The sequence below is a fragment of the Podarcis liolepis genome (genome assembly GCF_965112155.1).
Source record: "Podarcis liolepis genome assembly, chromosome: 9".
NCBI lineage: Eukaryota > Metazoa > Chordata > Lepidosauria > Squamata > Lacertidae > Podarcis > Podarcis liolepis.
This window is the reverse complement of record NC_139564.1, coordinates 18,648,710-18,671,961: the sequence shown is the minus strand read 5'-3', so window position 1 is coordinate 18,671,961 and position 23,252 is coordinate 18,648,710. Positions and strand designations below refer to the sequence as shown.

Here is a 23,252-nt window from a genome sequence, read left to right as displayed (position 1 = left end):
ACCGCCTCCAGACACCCACACTGGATCTTCACCACCTTCACTGGTTCTGATTTAAAAGACAGGTAGAGCTTTCAAAAGGGAGGTACAATCTCCCTTCTAAGTAAACACTCGCTCGGCAGCGCTTCCTTCTGCCCCCATAATCCGGCCGGCCTTAATCCCTCCACACACACCCCCCCAGCCCCCAATGCCTCGGGGGTTTAGGCTCCGAGAGTCGGCAGGCACACATCCCAACGCACCCCTATAGCTCGGCCCTCCAAATCCCGGCCTCTCCTTCTCCTTCTCCCCCCCCCCCATCTGCTCCCCACACAATAGTCGTCCTGCCTTCCACCATCTTCCCTCGCGAGAAGGGGGGAAAAAACGGCACTTTTGTCGCCTGGGAAGGATGAGGAAGACATTCCACCTCACAAACCACCGCGCGCTCTCCCTCCCCCCCCCCCCCCCGTGGAGCAAATAGCCTGTGAGGCAAACAAAAGATGGGAATGGGGGGAGGGGGGAGGAAAAGGGGGCCGGCGCCACCCTCCCCCACCCTCTTTCTCTTTCCTTCCTTCCCTCCCTCCCTCCCCCCTCACAACAACACCGGGTGCTTCTTCCTTACCCCGCCCCCGCTCCGAGGAGGCGCGCGAGCCTTTCCAGAGCGCCGACACCGGCCAGCGGCGACGGCAACAAGGGAGGGGAAGGGGGGGAAAAAAAGAAAAGAGCGGGCTGTGCCGAAGGGATGACGGCGGCGGCGACAATGACGGCGAAGGCCGGCCTCAGCCAGCGAGCTCGGCAAGGCGAACGATAGAGACGGAGGGGAAAGAAAGGCGAGAGAGAGAGAGAGAGAGGCGAGCCGGGAGGATGGGGGGGGAGGGGGCGTTGAGAAAAGAGAGAAAGAAAGGGAGGATTGTACCCCCAAAGCGGCGCCTAGTGATGACCTCACTGGGTTCCCTTCGTTTTTCCCAGCATTCCTCTCTTTCTCTCTATCCGGCTTTTTTATTGTTTGTTTATTTTATTTATCCACCGTGGCTCTTCGTGTCTTACATGTGACGGGATATATACATATACAGAGAGGGAAACAAAAACACACACACACACAAAAAAAAATACATACACGCATATATAGGCGCACTCAGACGCGCGTGCACGCGCGCGCGGTTTGCCCCAAGAGCACGCAATAAATTCAGCTGGCGAATTCCGCCCGCTCAGAGGGCCTCCTCAGCCCCTCACGGATCACCCGCGTGACGGCAGTTGGCTGCCCGAGATCCTCGACTTGAAGGTTTCTTCTGGGTTGCCAAGTCCTAGGCAAGAGTTTAAAGGAGCCCTTAAATCCACATAAATCAGCCTTTAAATCTTCAAGATGGAGACAGCAGAAATGAAGGGAAAGTGAGCTTGATTATTTATATATAGATGTGAGATTGTGGGTGCTTTCTTGAGAGAGAAGATTATGTATGTAATATGTATATAGTGTGCATATGTATGTGTGTGTAATTATGTAACAAAAATGAATCGGATTATAAAAAAACGAGCACTTTGCAATATAAAATAAAACATTAAAATTCCTGATAAAAACAATTTAAAGCAAGTATTAAAAACATCAAAAGGATTATCAAAATCAACACTAGCTAAAAAAGAAATAAAACACCTTCAACTTCTACATGTCTGGATTAGGTAAAGAGACCCCTGACCATTAGGTCCAGTCGTGGCCGACTCTGGGGTTGCAGCGCTCATCTCGCTTTACTGGCCGAGGGAGCCGGCGTACAGCTTCCAGGTCATGTGGCCAGCATGATGATACGGAAGGGGGGGGCATGTCTTCTTCACCTCCTTCTTCGCTACAATATATCCATTTATTTCCAATTGTCAATGTCAAAAGGGACTAAAATCTATAAAATTCATAGAAAATCAACGTGCCAATTTGCTCAATTTCTCTAGGACTCCATGACACCTCCCCTGTCCTCCATAATCCCTCAAGCAAGGTGTCAAGACCCTAATCCTGTCAAACCACTCTGCCAAGCTTTTCCTCCGGGCAAGGCCAGGTGGCAGACCATGCATACATGGACCATTGTCTTCTCATCAGGTACTCAGGATGTGCTTATCTGCGCATATCTCCAGCTCTGCATAATCCCCCCTCCCTCCTCCGTATGTTAATCCTGTGTGACCCAACCTTTTCTTAATGTATTCATGATGTAATCTGTGTAACCCAACCTCTTCTTAATGTATTCATGATGTAATCTGTGTAACCCAACCTCTTCTTAATGTATTCATGATGTAATCTGTGTAACCCAACCTCTTCTTAATGTATTCATGATGTAACTGGGATGTATTTTGCACTGTATTCTGGGACATGGAGGGAAATTTCAAAAGTTCATGTCACCCCTTTCTCGCTGTTCAATCTCGCCTTGAACCTGTTGCGCAATAAACTTGGATCTTCTGCAGTTTGCGCCTGTCTCCGGCTGAGCTCATTTTCTTCCGCAGGGACCCGCGGACCTAGTCCGACGAGCTGGGTGGCAGAGTAGCCCCGCACCCAGATTTTACCGTAACAATGACTAAGCCGCTTCTGGCGAACCAGAGCAGCACACGGAAACACCGTTTACCTTCCCGCCGGAGCGGTACCTAATTATCTACTTGCACTTTGATGTGCTTTTGAACTGCTAGGTTGGCAGGGTAGGCTTGCCTTAAAAATGTTTTACGTAGATGCTGAAAACAGAGCTAGTGTGGTGTAGTGGTTAGTGCTGGACTAGGATGTGGGAGACCAGGATTCAAATCTCCACTCTGCCATGAAGCTCAGTGGGTGACCTTGGGCCAGTCACTGCCTCAGCCAAACCTAACTCATAGGGCTATTGTGGGATTAAATGAAGGGGGGGGAACACACCATATATATATATTGCTTTAAACTCCTTGGAGAAAAAGGCAGTATATAAATGCAATGAATAAATAAATAAATAAATAAATATAGTGATGGTACCTGCCTGATGCTTATAGACAGGGAGTTCAAAAGTGTAGGTTCTGCTATGCTAAAATGCATTTGCAGATTGGGTATTATATGGTAGCTGTAACACAGCCAGTTCCACAGGTAGAAGTGGGCATAGGCAAGTAAACTGATCCCAGCTGTTAAGGGTTTAATATACTAATTGTAAAACATTAAACATTGCCTGGTAGCAAATAAACAACCAGTGTAGATCTGTGAGCAGAGGTATTATATGCTGACAGGGTCTTACTCCTGTCAACAACTGTGCCACAGCATTCTGCATTAACTGCAGCTTCCAGATGAAGTGCAAGAGAGGCTCCACATAGAGTGCACTGCAGTAATCCAACCCTGAAGTCACTAGTGACTGAATTACTGTGGTCAAGCTCTCCAGCTGTAGTTGGTTGCACCAACTGCAGCAGGTAAAACGCATTTCTAGCCCCTGAGGCTACTTGGGCTTTCAGCAGCAGAGCAAGATCCAGAAGCATCCTCAAAACTGTGTACCTGACGCTTAAGTGGGAGTACAACCTCACCCAGGGCAATGTTGTTGTTGTTGTTTAGTCATTTAGTCGTGTCCGACTCTTCGTGACCCCATGGACCAGAGCACACCAGGCACTCCTGTCTTTCACTGCCTCCCACAGTTTGGTCAAGCTCATGCTGATAGTTTCGAGAACACTGTCCAACCATCTCGTCCTCTGTCGTCCCCTTCTCCTTGTGCCCTCAATCTTTCCCAACATCAGGGTCTTTTCCAGGGAGTCTTCTCTTCTCATGAGGTGGCCAAAGTATTGGAGCCTCAGCTTAAATTGGCCAATTTATCAGACAGTGGAACAACCAAACCACAGTATCTCTGTCTTGCCATGGTCCAAGATCAACTTATTTTCCCTCATCCATCCCACCACCTCATCCAGGCACCTGTCAAAGGCCTGCATGGCCTTTCCGGAGTCAGATGTTATGGAGAAACAGAATCCAGTGTCATCAGCATAGTGTTATAAGAAAAAACTGCTCCTTTATCCCTTATGGGGTAGCCAAGAGCCCGTATAGAGTCCTTATGTAGGTTTTCTATTGGGAGGAGAAAATAACAGAGGCCAAACAGAGAATACTGAGAAGCAAAGCAGCTAGAGCCAGTGTGGTGTAGTGGTTAAGAGCGGTAGTCTCCTAATCTGGGGAACCGGGTTCGCGTCTCCGCTCCTCCACATGCAGCTGCTGGGTGACCTTGGGCTAGTCACACTTCTCTGAAGTCTCTCAGCCCCACTCACCTCACAGAGTGTTTGTTGTGGGGGAGGAAGGGAAAGGAGAATGTTAGCCGCTTTGAGACTCCTTAAAAAAGGGAGTGAAAGGCGGGATATCAAATCCAAACTCCTCCTCCTCCTCCTAGTAAGCTTGATCTTTATTAAACTGTTGCAACAGGGTCCCCCACTCACCCCACGCAGGAAGGGAGGAGAGGAACCCAGAACAATGGTGTCCAAGCTCTTATATAGATATTTGAAATTACCTCCCCTGTAGCTCAAGACTACCCCCCAAAACATCATACATACATCACAGAAAGAGGTGGTCCCCAGCAGAAATTTGAGTGTGTTGCTTCTCTCCTGTCTGCCAGGATACCTGAAAATGCCTTATCTGATTGCCTTTTCTAGGTAGCCTGCCCATTCCTTTGAGATGGTAAATACTTAGTTCCTGAATCTCTTACGGGTATTGATAGTGTGCTCAGCTTAACAGATACTTGCCAGACTGTATTTACAGGGAGGTGTAAGCCCCTACTGTCTAAAGACAATTGGAAAGCTTTCCCCATTTTCTTCCTCCTTGCAGAGAAATATTTGAGGTCAATTTGTGAGAGTCAAAATGGCTTCAGGATTATTCTCCTGTACTATTTCAGACACGTGGTTTATATACTTACGTATGTGTTTGCGTTGTACATTTATGAACATTTATTATTATATATATATAGGACCTTAAAATTCCTATAACAATAGTAATCACACCCAACTTCCAACAGCAGGACCAGCCCACCCATGAGGCAAGGTGAGTCAACTGCCTCAGATGGCAGGATCCATAGATCTGGCCTCCAAGGAATGTATTGCCTGCTGTTGATATTTATTCCCCACTCATTCCCGATGTAAATCCTTATTCCCCACTTGTTCCTGATGTAGATTTTCACTCATCCCCTTTTTCCTGGTGTGGGAGGGGATACCATTTTGTGGTTAGCCTCAGTTGCCGAAATGTATTGGGCCTAGCAGCTTCATGTAGATACCTTTTGTCTTGCCCAGTATAGCAGGAAACTCTGAAGTATGACCATAGAATAATAGAATCTTAGAGTTGGAAGGGACCCCAGGGTCATCTAGTCCAACCCCCTGCAATGCAGGAATCTCAGCTAAAGCATCCATGACAGATGACCATCCAACCTCTGCTTAAAAACCTCCAAGGAAGGATGGCAGGATGCTGGGAAGAGCATTGGTGTGGAGAAGGGTAAAGGCACAATGAATGTGCAGATTAAATATTAAGAAAACACATAAATAGAATGTGAACAAGGCAAAACTTGTTAGATAATAAAACAACACTTAGTGGAAGTTTGAAAAACCCAGCGGTAGAGAGATTAATTCTTTTATACTGTTGTAATTGCTCATGGTTATTATGATTATAAATATTACTATCTGAGATGACTTCCTGGCAAAGAAAGTGAACAGAGGACTAATTGAAGGATCAGGTGCACCAGTCAAGGGTTTGTTTTGTGGAAAACCAATAATTTCTGGATTTTTTTGTTGGTGCTAATGTAAAATTGAAATACAACAGGTTAGAACTGAAGACTTGTCTTTTGGAGAAGATGTCCTAAAAATATAAAGAAGGAACATTGTAACAAACTGAGGAGAAAATGCATGGAGATCAGCAGAACTATTTGGAAATAATATCTTGGAAATATATTTTTCAGTCCCATTAACAAATCACCTAAACCAGTGAAGTAACTTACTTTACACTTCTTTAGGGTGCAAATGAACTCATCCTATATAAAATGAGCATTGTTGAAATTAACAGGAGTTAAATGTTGAATTGCCTGTTGTCTTTGTCCATGTAGTTTTTTTGGCAGGGATACTGGAGTGGCTTGCCGGTTCCTGCTCCAGGTGGATCACGTTTGGTCAAAACTCTCCACTATGAGCTGTCCATCTTGGGTGCCCTGCTCGGCATAGTTCATAGCTTCTCTGAGTTATTCAAGCCCCTTCACCATGGCAAGGCAAACTGCGGGAGGCAGTGGAAGACAGGAGTGCCTGGCGTGCTCTGGTCCATGGGGTCACAAAGAGTCGGACACGACTAAACAACAACAACAAATGCTGAATTGTGCACAACTGCAGCCATGGTGTTTTTAATATGTAAATCTTTATCAGATGTTACGTAATAACAACAACAGCTCACCATTACTCCTGTTTTTCATACAAGGGTCTTGGGTCAAATAGTAACAACTATCCAGATAAGTCTGTGGCAAGGGTAGGAAGTGTATCCACCTGTTCCAGATTCAAGTTCTGCTCTTAGTTTCTGGTTAATGATTCCAATGGCCAATTACTTTATGCTTAAAAATTGCTCTCAGGGTGGCTTACAGTTTACAGACTCATGCAAACTACCTCAGTTAAGAAGAATATAAGACATATTTAAAATAAAAAAAGCATTTACAGCAGAAATTTTAAATACTATTGTAAATCCAAGCCAGATGGACTTGGTCTGGCATCAAAAATCTAGTAATGATAGTGCCAGCCACCACAGAAAAGTAATCAAAATGAGCCATCAGGACATTCAGTGCCAGACAGCAAGTGGGGTGGAGCCTCTCCTCCAACTGTGTGTTAGTGGGCAGAGACAAAAAGGGTTTAGGATTTTAGGTTTCTGTAGGCTGAGGAGAAATACGTTTTCAGTCGGTTAGTGGTGACAAGGAAGAAAGAGCGGCATGTGGACTAGCTGTGACAGGCTGTAACAAAGAGACAGAATGGCTGATTTCTCTGTCCCAAGATCCAAACCTACTGCCACTATGGGAGAAGCAAGAAACCTTATTGGAATGTGAATGCTCTAAATTCTCTCCACCTAGATTTAGGATGTATATGTGTGTAAATAAACCATATACCATAAAGACACCACAGTCTCTGCTGTGCCACATTGTCCAAAGGGAAACATAGACCCTGGGCAAGTACCTGGGCCCTTGGAATCTTGCACAACTCAAAGATTAGGGTGGTGTGCAACAGTACCACAATTTGGTGTGACAGTGCTCCTCATGTAAGCACATACACATTTTGTTGTTGTTGCATACAATTTATTGAGCTAGAAAAAAATATTTTCTTTTTTGTTCCACGTTCACAAAACCTCTGAATCCCATCCATGGAGCCCCTAGAGGTCCATGGATCACAGATTAGGAGTCAACTTCTTTGCTTGAATTTTAAAAAATTGCTCTGAATCCAATTATTGCAGAAGACTGAACCGCAACACAGGGTCTTCTGTGGAATCTGAAAGGTACGTGTCAGGGCCTGCTTCCAAATCTTGTATAGAATTGGTGGGAGGTACATCTAGTGTTATAAATTGTGAGCAACTAGACAGGCTGTCAACGGCAGATGGGCTTATACTTGATTGCCAATTAAAACACACACACACAAAGATGTTTAAACTAGCTCACACATCTGTAGTTGGCAAAGTGGTGAGCAACTCCATGTGTCGTACATGAGGTTGCTGTGGCAACCACACCATACCTTAATCATAAGTGTTTTGAAGTGAGCGATTGGTGAGTACAGACAGAAGAGGGCCTCAGGTTGAAACTGTCCCATACTGTCTCCTCTCTTTTGTTTCAAGAGTGCTCTTTTTACTTTGCTCTTGAAAATTTCCAAGCTGACAACTAACCCTCTTCATGCTTCTAGGATTAAAATCAGCAGACAGGCCATACAAATGATAATTGGGCCTTCGCTACAGTCTTCTGTGGGGTGATGGGAAACCATTTAATTCCACCACCACCCTTTCCCAACAAATGCCAGTACAGCTTGCTGATAAACCATTCTTGTCAAGCACTCTTTGAAGAAACACCCCCCACCCAGTGCTGTGTGTGGTCACTTCCAGATTACCTGCTTATTGAGCATTCATCCTGGTTTTCTATGCAAGGAGGTTATGCAGCAATGCATCAAATATTATGCCACACTTCCCAGTGCTCATAAGGAGAGCCTGCTGAATCAAGCCAGTGGCCTATGTCAGGGTGCTCCAACATGTGGCCCAAGGACTGCATGTGGCCCTTGAGGACTTTGTTGTTGCCCTTTGGCAAAATGTGATCCCCCCCCCCTTCAGCCATCATGCTACCTTCTCAAAATCAGGTAAGCGAGGTGCTGGGCTTTGGAAAAGAGGTGTGAGAGTTCTGCCAGGGTCCTTGAGCCCTCCTTTTGCCTTCCCAAAACCTAGTCGGCACTCCTTCTGCCCAGTCCAGCTTTGGCTGGAGAGGTGTCAAATTTTGGCCTTGTGCCCTGCTGCCTCCACAGCAAGGCAGTGTGCGGTCTATGGGTTCTGTCTAAAAGTACTCTTGTGGGGTTTACTTGGTATGAAAAGTTGGACTGCCCTGGTCTATATAGTCCAGCATCCTGTTCTCACAGTGACCAACCAGAAGAAGCCTGTGGGAAGCCTGCAAACAGGACATGAGCACAACAGCACTCTGCCCACCTGCGGTTCCCAACAACTGGTATTCAGACGCATACCACCACTGACAGTGGAGGTAGAATATAGCCACTGAATTTGCCTGATCTTTTAAAGCCATCCAAGTCAGTGGCCGTCACTATTTTTCAGAGAATTCCATAGTTTTACTATGCACTGCATGAAGAAGTACTTTCTTTTATCTGTCCTGAAGGATCTAACATTCAGCTTCATTGATGTCCACAAGATTTAGTGTTATAAGAGAGGGAGAAAAAATATTTCTCCATCTATTTGCTCCATGCGAAGCATAATTTTATAAACCTCTGTCATGTCATCTTACCTTTTCTCCAAACTAAAAAAAGCCCCAAATTTTGTAACCTTCCCTCATAGCGGAGTTGAGGTGAGGGGACTGGAGAACTGTACACAGTACTCCAAATGTAGTCGCACCATAGATTTGTATAATCACAGTTTTATTATCAATTCCTTGCCACAGCTGGACTAGGCAGACCTTTGGTCTTAAGCCAGTAGGGCTCCTTTTATGTTCTTATCCTCTGAAAATTGCTGGAAACATCAGCCAACGTATTTCACTTTATAACTGCAAAAACTTTTTGTTGATTTTTTTTTTACCAACTTGGTGTCCAGCATGATGGCTGGAGCTGATAGGAGTTGTAGCCCAAAACATCTGGAGAGCACTAGGTTGGCAAAGGCTGTCATATGATCTCTGCAGGGTGCTTCTGAGAGAATTGAAATCTGTGGGTTGCAAACGGCCATGTGAAAATCCAAGCCAACTGTGCAGCCCTCTTCATAGTCTCCCCAGGGATGCTGTGCGGACAGAAATGTACCAGCCCTTGCCAGGACCAGTTCTCTGATACAAGTTTAGGCATTATCATGCTCAACCTTCTAAGAACAGGAAATTGACATAAGGAAACCGCATTAAACTGATTTCTAGCAAAAATAATAAATATTTAAATATTGGAATCACTCCAGTAAAATTAGTAAGAGTTTGCTGTTTCCCATAATGTCAGAGTAGTTGCATTCATGGTTTGCATTACCAACAAAGATCAGTGCCACACTCTTTTCATCCACCCAGAGAACCACACCTAGTGGTAATAACATCCCTTTTATTTCTTAATGTTCTATTAAGTGAATGTTTACTAGCCCGAACTAGTCCAAAGTGATTGATGAAATGCTTATCTTCTTATAATGCACCTTAAGTCAGGGAGGTAAGTGCCAGAGGACTTATAATAATACTTACAATAATATCTCCAGGTCTCTTCCTTAACAGCACACTTTTAGTAGGCAAAACATCTGCTGGAGTTTCAACTAATCAACTAATTATACTAAGAAGCATGGGCCACGAGAGTTAGACAAATTCACGCAGCAGAAGGCTATCAATGGCTATTAGACAGGATGGCTATGCTCTGCCTCTACAGTTGGAGCAAGTAATGTATCTGAGCATCAGTTGCTGAAAACCATAGTAGCTGAGAGTGCTCTTATGCTTGAATCCTGCTTGTGGGTGTCCCATAGGCATCTGGTTGGCTACTGTGAGAACAAGATCCTGGACTAGATGGGCCATTGGTCTGATCCAGCAGGCTCTTCTTAGGTTCATGATCCACTAGGATCTTTTCCTGCTTAAGGTTCTAAAAAGCAGCTATGCAAAGATACTCAGGTAGGTACATGGTGCAACATGCTTGCTGCAATCGAGCAAATCTTGATCTGGTCAGTGTCTTGAGGGAAGCCCACCTCAGAGCTCTACGCATGTTTCCTTGAGTTCTGTGGTGTTAGAAAGGTGGGATAGAAATACAATAAATGCTGTGATCTTCTACAATTCACAGTAATCAAGAGTGTGCATATTATCAGTAGTATTGCTAAATAGGGGCACTTCTAGACTGTCACTATTTTGAGGTGGGGATTCAATCACACACTTGCAAATCCAGGTTCTACAATTACAGTTGACTGGGAGGTCTTGGGAACAAATTCACTTTCCCAGAAATATTGGATTTTGGGAGGGGAGGGAGTAAAGAATATGGCAGGGAAATGCACTGGAAAGTGTTGGTAACAGTTGCTCTGATGCAATGTCATCTATCCACCCCACAAACCAATCAGAATAAGCTGTACCCAACATTAGTCACACTTGGAGCAAACCCATTGGCATTAATAGGTCACAACAGACAGGTCCATTAATTTCAATGGGTTTGCTCTGACTAAGGCACCATTATTAGGAGCCAACATTGTCTAGTATTCCTGCAAAAATCCAGATGAATGCTTAGTCAACAGGTAGTATGGAAGGTGCCCATCAATATGTGTATTGATTGAAGGCCTTTTTTTATTGCAGGGACTTTCTGGAATATCCTGCCTTCTGTCCCCATGTTTTGCATCACTGTAACAGGATCCCCAAGTACAACTATTTACTTCCCTCACTGACAGCTGTTCACTTCTATTGCAGGAATGGTGGTGGGGGAGAGTGGTGCAGTTAAAACTGTTGAGGAGAGATTATTAACTTCCTTGACTTCATTCATTGAGACTAAAGCCTGCCCCTTATTTGCATAGCCCTTCTTTTTAATCCGTATCACCTCAATTTGGATTTTGAAAACAAGGCATGGGGAACCTTCTGCAGCCAGGGCCAGCCCTACCATGAGGTAATATGAGGCAACTGCCTAAGGCAGCATATTTCTTTTGGGGGGAGGGGGGTAGCAGCAGCACCTTGGACGTTCTTCCTAAACCCCCTTACCATCCCATCTGTTGGAGAACAGAGCTGCACATGCTCCATTACCTGTTCTGCCCACTCTAAATTAGCCTGCTGGTTTGGGTGCAGTGAAGGAGACCATCATTTTATTGGTGTTGTAAGTTTTAGTTTTCAGTCCAATCAGTTTCTGTATGTGGAATGTGGGGAGGGAAACATCTTGTCCTTTGCTCCAGGCAGCAGGTTTCTGGGCATGCAGTTCCCATCATCCCCAACCATTGGCAATGCTGGTTGGGCCACTTAGAAGTTGGGGACCAACAACATCTGGAGGGCTATAGGATCCCCACCCTTGCTTTACAAGGTTGGCATGTCTGTGTGTGTTTAGTTACAAAATGCACATCTGTAGAGTGTATGTTTAGGAAAAGCCACATTTTTTTAAAAAACATACTCTTTAATGTCCACTAGGGGGAGAAAGGTTTGTGATTCAAATTCATATCCTAGAATCATACATTATAATTCCCATTTAGCAATGTCACCTTTAATTTGCAAAAAAACACACAACCCATCTCTCTCTCTCTCTCTCTCTCTCTCTCTCTCTGTGTGTGTGTGTGTGTGTGTGTTTGTGTGTGTACACACAAACCAGTCGAATTGTTCAGATGCAAGCTTAAGTCTCTTTAAAAAAATACCTAACCCTTTTCTAACTGAAATATTTAAATTTTCTCCTTTGATCACCTTCTTGTGCTATGATGTTATTTTAACTGTTAATTCTGGAGTGTATTTTATACTTATTGTTTGTTTTCTGTACCCCACTGGTATTTTATGTGACTGCTTTATGAAATATTTCAAAATGGCAGATATCCTAACTTCACATTCTAGCTTTGCATTTGCAGGGAAGTCTACCCACCCTCCCATGTGTAGAAGCCTTCACACCTGCACTTCGAAGTGGTATCCATTAGGAGCAGGTGCATCATGTGACCATGCCGATCATAGATCTTAATTCTCAGAGTGCACATATATGACCACAACAGATATATCTTATTCCATGTGTGGTGTTGTAATCACTTGGATAAGTGCAGAACGTTTAGTTGGACACATATTAGCGATAGGACAAAAAAGAAAGAGTTACTGAGAGGTGTGCAATCCTTTAACACCTGTTGTTTGGTCATGCCAGTGGATGTGATGTGCTGGAAATGAAACGTATGAAGAAATGAACAGGAGGATAACCATGGAAGAAAAGTCTCACCCGTGGCCCCATCATATGTATCGCTGAGGTGAAGCACTTTAAACCACAAGCATAAAAATGGACAACTGAGTATTTCTGTTGAACCTTGACTACTAATTCAGCCTTACTGCAGGTTTTTGGAACAAGCATATTAACAGTGTTATGTCGTTTCCTTGTTTGTTGAATCCACATCCTGCTCTTCCTCTGAAGGAGCCCGGGATGGCAAAGAAATATGCAATTTAAAAGCAAAGCAAACCATTTTTTCCAGAACAGTTAAAACACCCTAAAAACAATTACAATTAAAAACATTTGAAAAGCAATTACAGTTACAAACTTCTTCCGTCCAATGATCTTGGGGTTGCTAGGAAGAGTATTTTTCAGCCAACAAATGCCAGGGTAAAGGGGGATTTTCCAAATTCATCCTGAAGGTTAATAATAATGCAGCAGGGTTCCTTTTAAGCCAGGAACTTGTGGCCTTCCCAATGTTTTTGGACTACAACTCCTATGTCATTGGTCATGCTGGTGGGAGTTGGAGATAGACGAAATCTGAAAGGCTGCCAACTCCCCATCCCTGTACTAGAACTTCTTGAATTTTCAGCTTTGATTTTTCAAAAAAGTACCTATTTTAAGTCTTGCAAAGCTTATGCACACTACTTCTTCCACTGATTTTCCCCAGGGGAAAATTGCTCTGTAGTGCTCAATCAGAGCAAATGGCAATTCAGGTTTTCTGCAGATTGCTGTTTGAGAGTGGGTTTTTCCTGGCAAAGGAGCAGGGCAAAAGGATAACCACTCATACCCATGCTTTCTAGGCATGTGGAAGTGAGAGCGAGCCCTAACAGCACAATCCTATACATGTCCTGACAGGAGTGAGTCCCACTGAGTTTCAGTGGGACTTTATTCCTGGAAAGTGTGTATGGAAATGCAGCTTAAACCTTTTACTTGTTCCTATACCCTGTATAGAATGTTGATGTATGTTTTAGTGTGGTTTTGGTTTATTGCTAAAATTAATTAGGCAAGTTTTAAATAGTTGTTTTTAACTGCTTACTGATATTTTTATTGTTATACAGTAGTACCTCAGGTTAAGAACTTAATTCGTTCTGGAGGTCCGTTCTTAACCTGAAACTGTTCTTAACCTGAGGTACCACTTTAGCTAATGGGGCCTCCCGCTGCCACCGCGTAATTTCTGTTCGCATCCTGAAGCAAAGTTTTTAACCTGAGGTACTATTTCTGGGTTAGTGGAGTCTGTAACCTGAAGCATCTGTAACCTGAAGCATCTGTAACCTGAGGTACCACTGTATTCTTTTTGTAAACCCCTTTGAGTTTTTTGGGGGGTTTCTTTTTTTACAATCAAGCTGTGTATAAATTTTATGAAAGAAGGAAAGAAAGAATTTTTTAAAAAGCGCATAAGGCACATTGTATTTGATCAATTGCTCTCTAGGAAGAAATACAGTTAAATCAAATAGGCTATTTGTCCTTATGTTGAGGCTCTTCTACAGTGATTCCCCCCCACCCCACCCCCACCCCCCCAAAAAACAAACCACACACCACCAGCCTGGCCACAGGTCTCCTTTTGCTCCAGGCAACTTTCTAAGTACCTTGTTCAAGTGTGTTGGGTTTGTGACACAGCAGCTAAATGTCCACTAGATGCCAGGCTTCCTTTGCACAGAACAGCAGTGCTATGGGCTTCAGGGAACACAGCTATTTGGCAGAAAGAAACCAACCTTTTCCACTGAGGTTACTAAGGTTTTGGAGCTGGCCTTTGTAGACAGGGCTGTGTCCATACTCCATGCTTTATTTCATTTCTTTTAACCTGGTAGAATTCTACACCCTGGAAATGAAGTGCTTATAAATATGATAAACCTTTGATTTTTATTAAAAACAAAAAACAGAATATGTGTTGCAATTAAAATATACCTTTAACTATATTAGACTCTTAATTTATGGATTGATACTCAGGGTTTTTTATTTTAAGCACAGGGATTTTAGGAATTAATTTGGATGTTTCGTATATTTATTGGATGGTTGATTGAGAAGATGTTTTGATCATTGGTTGTAAGATACACTGCTTCTGCCACATGTAAGTCAAACCAATCAATTTCTCTCACATTGTTTCAAGTTTTGCAAATATGAAAAGAAACTGAGTTCTTGTGTTTTGCTTCTGTTGAGCGTCTCAGATATAATACTTGCATGCACCCCCCCATTTAAAAAAAATATTCTGCTCCCAAGAATCCTGTTTCTGTGAAACTGGATAGTTCCTAAGTTATGCAAATTGAGAAGATGTGTAAAAATATTTAGCATTTTGAAATTGCTAAGACACAGGAGCAGCAAGGACTCTGAAGCCCTGTCCACAACCACTGAAAGTATTACTGTACTCAGTAGCATCCATGCTGACTGCTAGTATTTTAGTGGAATTGTTCACACTTTCAGGCATTATTCCTTCCAGTGGTGAATTCAGGTCATGGGTGCTAAAGAGAGAGGTATCTGCATGCTTAGGGGAACCCCAAGTTTTGCAAAAGGCAAAAAACAAACAAAAAAATCATAAGAAAAATACCCTAAAAATGACTATGGAATGCTGACTATCTGTTGAGGAGGAGAGATGGAATGGAGCATGCTGATGGGAGCATGGCTGGCTGGCTGGAACACTAAGCAGACGCACTGCAATATTGCAACATTTTGTCACAGGTCCCATGGAAAGGAAGGAAAAGAGAGAAAAAGAAGAAAGCAGACATGCCCAGGAGACAGAGATTCTGTATCCACTTTCCTATTCTGTGCTTTTCTTGCAGGATCAAGGCATATTCACAGCCTTGTTTATAACTGCATTCTGCCACCATAATGGCGGAAAGGAATTAATTTTTATGAATTAGGCAGGCACAGATGACTTCAGAAAATTCATATTACACATACGATGTAAAAAAGAAGGCTTTTCTGATTGATCACCAGGTTCAGAGTAGGTCAGTAAGGGCTTTGACTTGCACTTGTTTAACATTGGGAAATATGCAAAGGATTGCTGTTTCCCTCTAAATGAGGCCACAAGAATTTCATACTGAGAATAGACAGTACATTTGCCAGGAGACTTTTCTATCCTAAGCTTAGTTTTCTTTCGTCAGTGCTGGATTGGGGTCGAGGGCCACATTGCCTCTTGGCCAACCCTCCAGGGGTCCCATGCAAAAGTGGATGTGGCTAAAGTGAGCATGCCACCCACACACTCTTGTGTGCAGACACGCACAACACACATACATGCATCACAGAATCATAGAATTGTAGCATTGGAAGGGACCGCAAAGATCATGTGGTCCATCTTCCTGCAATGCTGGAATCCTGCCCAAAGCCCAACAGATACACATACAGCACACAATCCCACAGTACATATGTGGGATTAAATAAATGCAGACACACAAACTTCTCTGTGGTGCATTGGATTGAGTCCAAATTCATAAATCACTAAAACTTGAGCCATTTTTACAGCCTGATATTATGGATTCAGCAAGACCCACTTGGTTAAATAGGACTTACACTCAAGTAAGACTGCCTAGACTCTAAAGTCACCCTCCCACAAGTCCATTAAACCTGGAATCAAATATTCTTAACTGGATCGCTGGTGGTGGAAAAGCAATGCCTTAGCAGTGGTCGACATGTGGGCGATACTTTGTCTTCTACTCACAGCTGGTTTTAACAAAACAGCTTGCTACTAGAAGATGAATATTCTGTGTTAGGATAGATAAATAAGGGATTCGATAGGGAAGCAGCAAGGGAGATTCAGGTGATAAGACTATAGCTCAGTGTCAGGGCTGGAGATGATCTCAGGTTCCATCTTTGGAATGTCCTGGGTCTGAATCCCTGCCTGTCAGTGTGGACAATGCCCAGCTAAGTGGACCAATGACTTGACTTTGTACAAGGCACTTTGCCATGTTCCTGTGGCAGCAGAGGGATGGGTAAAGTGAGGTGCTGCATACTGAAAAGAAGGTGCAGAGGCAGGAGTGGGAGAAGGAAATTCAGGAAAGTAACTATAGATGGGCTTGTGCCGAATGGAGTGAGCGAGAAGGATGTAAGCTGAGACAAGGGAAGAGATACAGGCTACAATCCTATACCCCCTTACCCAAGAGTAAGCACCATCCAACTCTATGGGACTGACCTCTGAGTAGATATGTATAGGATTGCACTGATAGACAGGGGCAGAGAGAGGGAGAATTTAAAAGGGTGGGTAATCAGCTTAATGGCATATTTGAATACCTAGTAGACTCAAAAGTGCCCATTTAAGAGAAGCAGAGGAATTCACAGGTTTAGTCATTGAAGGTTTTGTTTCGATTGCACATTTACTTTACTGCCAGACTTTACTGTTTAGAATTAGGTCATTGTGGTTTTTAAACTGTTGTGTGCCACTTTTGGCATCGGTAATAACGCAAAAACAGTTTATAAGATTAAAAACAATAAAAACGCTGTTTAAAAGGGGCTATTCTGTAGCCACCAGTTTTCCAACTGTACTTTCCTCCTTGCCTTCTGTCGTGTGTGTGTGTCTGCAGGGTAGGAGTCACCGATCCCTATGAGCCAGAACTATTGTGAGCAGCACGAAATACCTGTTTCACAGGAGAAAAACTGGCAATGCTCAGAACCTCCCCCTCCTCCAACAACACCTAGAAAATACCTACAACCCCGCCACCCGAATAAAACCACAGATAGAAAGCAGGCTACTCCTCCCCACCCCCCAAAAAAGGAATCCAACAAAATCCTTGGTTGTTTTTTTAAAAAGAAAATAAATAGGAGGGTCACATGGCCTTGGCTGGCAACAAGGGTGCCATATTGGCCACAAATGCCAGATTAGTAAAGGTAAAGGGACCCCTGACCATTAGGTCCAGTCATGGCCAACTCTGGGGTTGCGGCGCTCATCTTGCTTTATTGGCTGAGGGAGCCGGCGTACAGCTTCCGGGTCATGTGGCCAGCATGACTAAGCCACTTCTGGCGAACCAGAGCAGCGCACGGAAACGCCATTTACCTTCCCGCCGGAGTGGTACCTATTTATCTACTTGCACTTTGACGTGCTTTCGAACTGCTAGGTTGGCAGGAGCAGGGACCAACCTAATGCCAGATTAGGAACCCCATAAAGATATAAGAAGTGCCTTCTGGATCAGGCCAATAGCCTATCTCATCCAGTGGCCAACTAGAGGCCTGTGAGAAACCCATAAGCAGGACCTGAGCACAAGAGCCCTCCCCCCCCCCCGGTGGTTTCCAACATACTGTCTCGGACCATGAAAGAAGGGCATAGCCTCCCCCAAGTGTAAGACCCTGTATAAACCTCAGGCAGTATCTATGCACATAGATTTACCTGAAATTAAATCCTCATTAAACACAGACTGGCTGACTTCTGGCTGATCTTGGGAGGTTGCTAGTGTGCCCTGCGTCCCCAAGGGGACAAAGCTAGCCTTGGGCATTCCCACAAGACCCTGCCACAGGTCTGCCAGTGAATACCAGAAGAGAGCTATTGCCCCGTCCTTCCTAAAGCTTGCTTTGAGCCAGGACTTAAGACCTCGATCTGCTTTGAATGCCACCGTGTAGCTTTGGAAGATATGAAGTAAAAACAGAAAAAGTTAAAACAAAACAATACAAAACGCCATACTGATTATCTTTTCCTCCAGGCTGAGGCACCAGAAGCAGTCTTTACAAGCCTAGAATTCAAGGGGAAGGTTTTTCTGTCAGTAGATTTGGCTTCTAGGCAAGTATAAGCCCTGGCACATCTCTCTCTCTCTCTCTCTGCTTAGCACCTGTTCCATCATCTTTTGGTTTGGCATGATTTGTTCTTGAAAAAGCCCATGCTGGGTGCTTCTTAACCCCTTCCTTGAAACGCTTGCCAACTCACTGTTCAAAGATCTCCCTGGGTATGGCAGTCTCTGATTATAGAGTGCCACCACACTCATCAAGTGGGAATGAGGTTGGCAGCAGCATTGGCAACAAACATTCTTCTTTTTTAATAGAACGTATTCATTTACTACTTAATAGATAAAAAGAAACCCCTAAGTGGTATAATCACAGGGCAGAGATTAGAAATCAGTGTCAGTTCATATGAAGAATACAACAATGAAATTCAAATAAGACCTAAATGCTAGGCGAAAAACAAACAACTGAGAGGGTACATAGCTTTTATGCACACTCCATATAATGAGGGAATTTTTGTTTGTTTGTTTATCTATTACCTACCCTTCAGTCTCAGGTGATTTGGGATATGAGCTCACTTTCCTGAGTCAGATAGCACCATTAACAAGGCACCTCGAAGTGGGGAAGGGATGGCTTTATTCTCTCCCAGCCCCCCTTTTATTTTCTGAGAAGTGAAAGCATGCTGAGTTGGAAAACACTCTGACCTGGAGAGGGAGAGGGAGGGGGATCTTTCCTTCGGACAGACAGGCCTAGCTTTTAATTATTTTCTGAGTCCACTCCAATCATGGTGATTAGGAGCAAGGGGTTTTTTGAATTATTTAATTCAAGCATGAGTTGTTCTTCATGCAGGTCATTAGTCTCCATGTCTTGGCTGTGAAAGCATGGTTTAAGAGGGTAGAGTTAAGACTACAGTGGTACCTCGAGTTACAAACGCCTCAGGTTACAAACGCTTCAGGTTACAAACTCCGCTAACCTGGAAGAGTTACCTCAAGTTGAGAACTTTGCCCCAGGATGAGAACGGAAATTGTGTGCTGGCGGCGCAGCAGCAGCAAGAGGACCCATTAGCAAAAGGACGCCTCCAGTTAAGAACAGTTTCAGGTTAAGAATGGACCTCCAGAACAAATTAAGTTCGTAACTAGAGGTACCACTGTATTAGGGTAGCTTGCTCCATTTCCAATTGTTATTTTTTCCAACAAACAATAAAAAGCCCCCTCTCTCTTTTCTTCATGGGGGTTTATTGCCAGGAAGGAAGGGTGGTGGGAGAGAAAAAAACTTTGATTTCTCCAGTTTATTTATAGCAAAGATAAAATTACCTAGCATGATAGTCCCTGGGCATGTTTTTCTGAGGTTTGGTACCTTCTGAGGGAGGTAGACTCCTCCCTCATGTTCCCCGTTTTCAAACTGTTGTCCATAGCAAGTAAGGGAAAGGAATGTTACCCAAAATAGTAAATCTTGCCTAGGAAGAGGGATTGATTGTTATACCAGTCTTGGAATTGCACCTCTCTGGAATAGGTTGCAGATGGGCATTGTCGAGGAACTATACAGTCATGCCTTGGTTGTCAAACTTAATCCGTTCCGGGAGTCTGTTTGACTCCTGGAACCGTTTGAAAACCAAGACGCAGCTTCCAATTGGCTGCAAGAACTTCCTGCACTCAATTGGAAGCCGCAGAAGCTGTGTTGGACGTTCAGCTTCCAAAGAACGTTTGAAAACCGGAACACTTACTTCTGGGTTTTCGGCATTTGGGAGCCAAAATGTACATGCACCAAGGTGTTCGAGAACCAAGGTACGACTGAAATTGGCTGCATATCCTTGAAACTTGTCCACTCCGTGTTTGCAAACACAGTCTCTCTTTTGATTGTAAGGGGGTTTGCTGGCGGATATGTAATGGGTGACAACTTGAGGAGTGTTCACACATTACATTCAACAAGTGTACAATCTGTGTCCCTGTGTATGCAAACAGTTGAGCTGTTCACTCATATAGTTATTCACATGTATCATTCAATGAATGTACAGTCTGTGTGCATAATAGCTGAGTTGTACAAATCAACACCCTGTACACTCTTTCACACAAACACTTGTACATATGTAGGGACTCCCTGTACTTCTGTATATGTGAACAAACCAAAAGTTGCTGCAATAGAATTTACTTGCCATGGAAAGTGTGAGTCAGCATTAGACGTGACCCATCATAGCTATTGGAGACAAAAGCAAAGATGTTTTATTCTCAACCCGGTTATTTGTTTTCTTTTTTACAATGGTGCCATCTTCGGACGATAGAGACATTTCTTTATTCATGCATCTCAGTGAGTGGTAAATGAGGCATGCTTGCTCAACTTGTTTCGGATGGAAATTAGTCTAATTAATCCATGCAGCTAAAGAATAGTTGTTCTATTCCAGTACAGAGCAAGTCTGATGTAGCTAATATTTTATGGCCATTGTTGTGTACTTCACAGGACTAGGATATCCCTCTGTTCTGTAGCAAATTTTCATGGAGTATAGCAACTTGTCAACAATATATCCTGTTTGTAAGATTTCTAATATGTGAAATTGAATTTCTTTTGTAGGTGTTTCCTTGCCAAGTAATGTTTTAGAATGGACATTTGCTTTTCTGTTTAGGATAGGCTAATGTACATTTTCATGTACTGGAGGGATGGAGAAGTTATTTACTGTGCCATATTTTATGTGTAGTTTCCTCCTAATCTATTACTTCCATTTTAGTTCGGTCTTTTATAAGTTGTTATAGAGCTGTAATTTTTTTTAAAAAAAATTGTGTGTGTTTTGTGTTGCTTCACAGCAAGCAGGACTAACAGCCAAAATAAGAGCAAACTTCGCTTGAGGTGGTTGTGTTGAAGTGCATGACTTGAAGGATTTATTATTATTTCTAATTACACAGAGCAACTTGGACATTTTGCAAAAGGCACTTCCAATGAGCTGCTCTGCTCAAGAAAACAAATTGCTTTCCTGGTTTAAGCACAGTGATTTCTGCACGCACACACATGCACACCCAAAATAAACTTATATCAGATACTGACAAATCTTTTTAATTGATAAGAATCACATCCCATAGTGAATTTACATTCTTTAACTGAACAGTTCGGCCCTTGACGCCAACCTCTGAGGGAGAATATTGTGGTCATGGTGTCTGAACAGTGCGGTAGCTATGGCTACGTATATAATTCTTAGCAATGGAAAAAAAAGTGACAATGACATTAAATTTAATCAGGTTCCCCTTTTCGATAGTTCCCACTGGGATGAGCCACTAGTGTCCTGCCTTAAATATTCAGAGCTTTCAAAGTTTGCATGCATTTTTATGCTAGGACAATATCCTGCTAATAGAGAACAATGGAACTGTCATGTATATCTGCCCTGAGTAGCCGTAAGTCTGGATTTCACTAGTATAGGGATATTATGATTGCTTCTTTAGCAATTGTCCTTATGTTAGCCTTCACTTAGGAAGAAGAAGAAAGAAGGGCCGTGATGAAATGTAGGGACTAAAATATAATGCCCCTGTCTATTTTTCTTTTGGAATATAGATCAGAGACGACTGTCCTTTTTAAAAAAGAAGAAGACAGAGCTTTATTTCCAGTCACACTTCATCTGATATAAATGAACCAGCACTGAAGATCACATGGCTGAATGCGTTTGGAAACACAACATACATTAAGGAAAAGGAGGCTGGAAAGCCTGACTCTACAAATGAAAAGCATCTCGTCCTTCACATATACCATAAGATTTGTGAAGTGGAACTACCAAGAAGATGTTTAAAGAGTTTTTTGTAGTATTAATTTTAACTTCATGCGTTCTCAAGCTGAATCCACCTCACAATTAAACACACAGAGTGTGTGTTTACTAGTTACACTATGCATTTTGACCTGCTTAGTTTTACGAGAATGTGGTGCAACATTTATTACTCTAGTAAAGGGAAGCTGTGTTAATCATAAAGGTACAAGAAAATTAGCCTCCTAAGTCTAAAATTTCTAATTAAGGCTGAAATCCGAAGCATAGTTTTCCCGGAAGTAAGCCCCCTTAAATACAGTGATTACATCTGTGCAAATAGGTGTGTGGTTGCATCTTAAGAGTTTATAGGAAGTAAAATACAGAATGAGTTCAAAGACGCTGTTGTGAAAGTATTGTAAGATTGGATTGGATCATTTTTCAGACAGGGTTGGGAGTTCTAGTTGACTAATCAGACAATAATCAATTAAAAGTATTTTGATGAACATTTTGGATCTAATTTATTAGTACTTTTTTTAAAAAAACCCACATGACTAAAAATCCATGGGCTTTTATTTAAGCTTTACTCAGAGTTTGTTGTTGTTGGCATCAGTCTGCCTCGAGAGACAATGGAGTGCACCTCCAGGGTGAAGCCAAATTGCTGTGTTAGCATCCCTGAAGTGACCTCCCTGGGGCACAAGCCCGGGCAGTGTGTATGGATGTCCTGGGCAGAAATTAATGGACTTAACTTGGTCATGTTCATTCACTGCAGTGGGTCTACTCTGAGTAAAGCTTTGTGGACCACTTTACACTTACACTGAAACGCATTTTCCATATTATGGCCAATTCACCCAAGTTTCTCAGTGCAAAATTTTGAACTAGATCTCCTTTAATTTGCAATGTTTTGCAGGAGAGAGAGGGAGAGGAGTAGTTTTGCCCATGGGGGGGTTAATAGCCCCTCCGCATTCCAAACAGTAGCTTCACCACATTCCTCTTCTGAACATGTGGATGGCCTCCAAGTGAAATACATGGGAAAGCACAGCTGTGCTTGCTGACAACAGCCAATCCTGTGTCTCTTATCTCAGCGGCTGAAGGCTTGTGATACAATGCTGATTGCAAGCACTGCGGAGTCTATTAGTTTTCCCTCCACCTGATCACTTATCACATCAAGCATTAGATTAGGCAGTTGAGAAGAGCCACAACTGAGTGATAGAGCACCTATGCTGCAGGCACAAAGTCAATTGAATTTCCAGGTAGGGTCAGGAAAGCTGGTTTTCTTATGTCTTGGAGCAAGAGGGGATCAACCAGTGGGGTTCGTGATCATTTCCATGGGTGGGATTGCTGTAGCAACTGCCTCCCAGCAGGGAAACTTTGGCTGCTTACTGGGAGTGGGAGAGGTTGAGCTTTTGCA

General features: G+C 43.2%; 1 protein-coding gene and 1 long non-coding RNA gene across 3 annotated transcripts in view; one reads left to right on the top strand and one right to left on the bottom strand.

Moving 5' to 3' along the window:
• The window catches only part of SMARCAD1 (SNF2 related chromatin remodeling ATPase with DExD box 1), a 50,999-nt gene extending 50,084 nt beyond the window's left edge, over positions 1–915 (bottom strand). Inside the window, exon 1 of the mRNA XM_083458631.1 lies at positions 596–915. The gene's annotated coding sequence lies outside the window, so the exon portion shown is untranslated. The remainder of the gene's footprint in view (positions 1–595) is intronic.
• LOC310686015 lies at positions 705–22,435 on the top strand. 2 transcript variants are annotated; one of them, XR_014515641.1, is made up of 7 exons: positions 705–803; positions 7,382–7,423; positions 10,911–10,973; positions 12,430–12,529; positions 14,453–14,557; positions 18,111–18,187; positions 21,661–22,434. It is a non-coding gene; the product is annotated as an uncharacterized lncRNA (long non-coding RNA). The 2 variants fall into 2 exon arrangements; XR_014515640.1 differs by lacking the exon at positions 705–803 and adding an exon at positions 992–1,362 and having other exon boundaries at positions 21,661–22,435.
• The last annotated feature ends 817 nt before the right edge of the window (positions 22,436–23,252 follow it).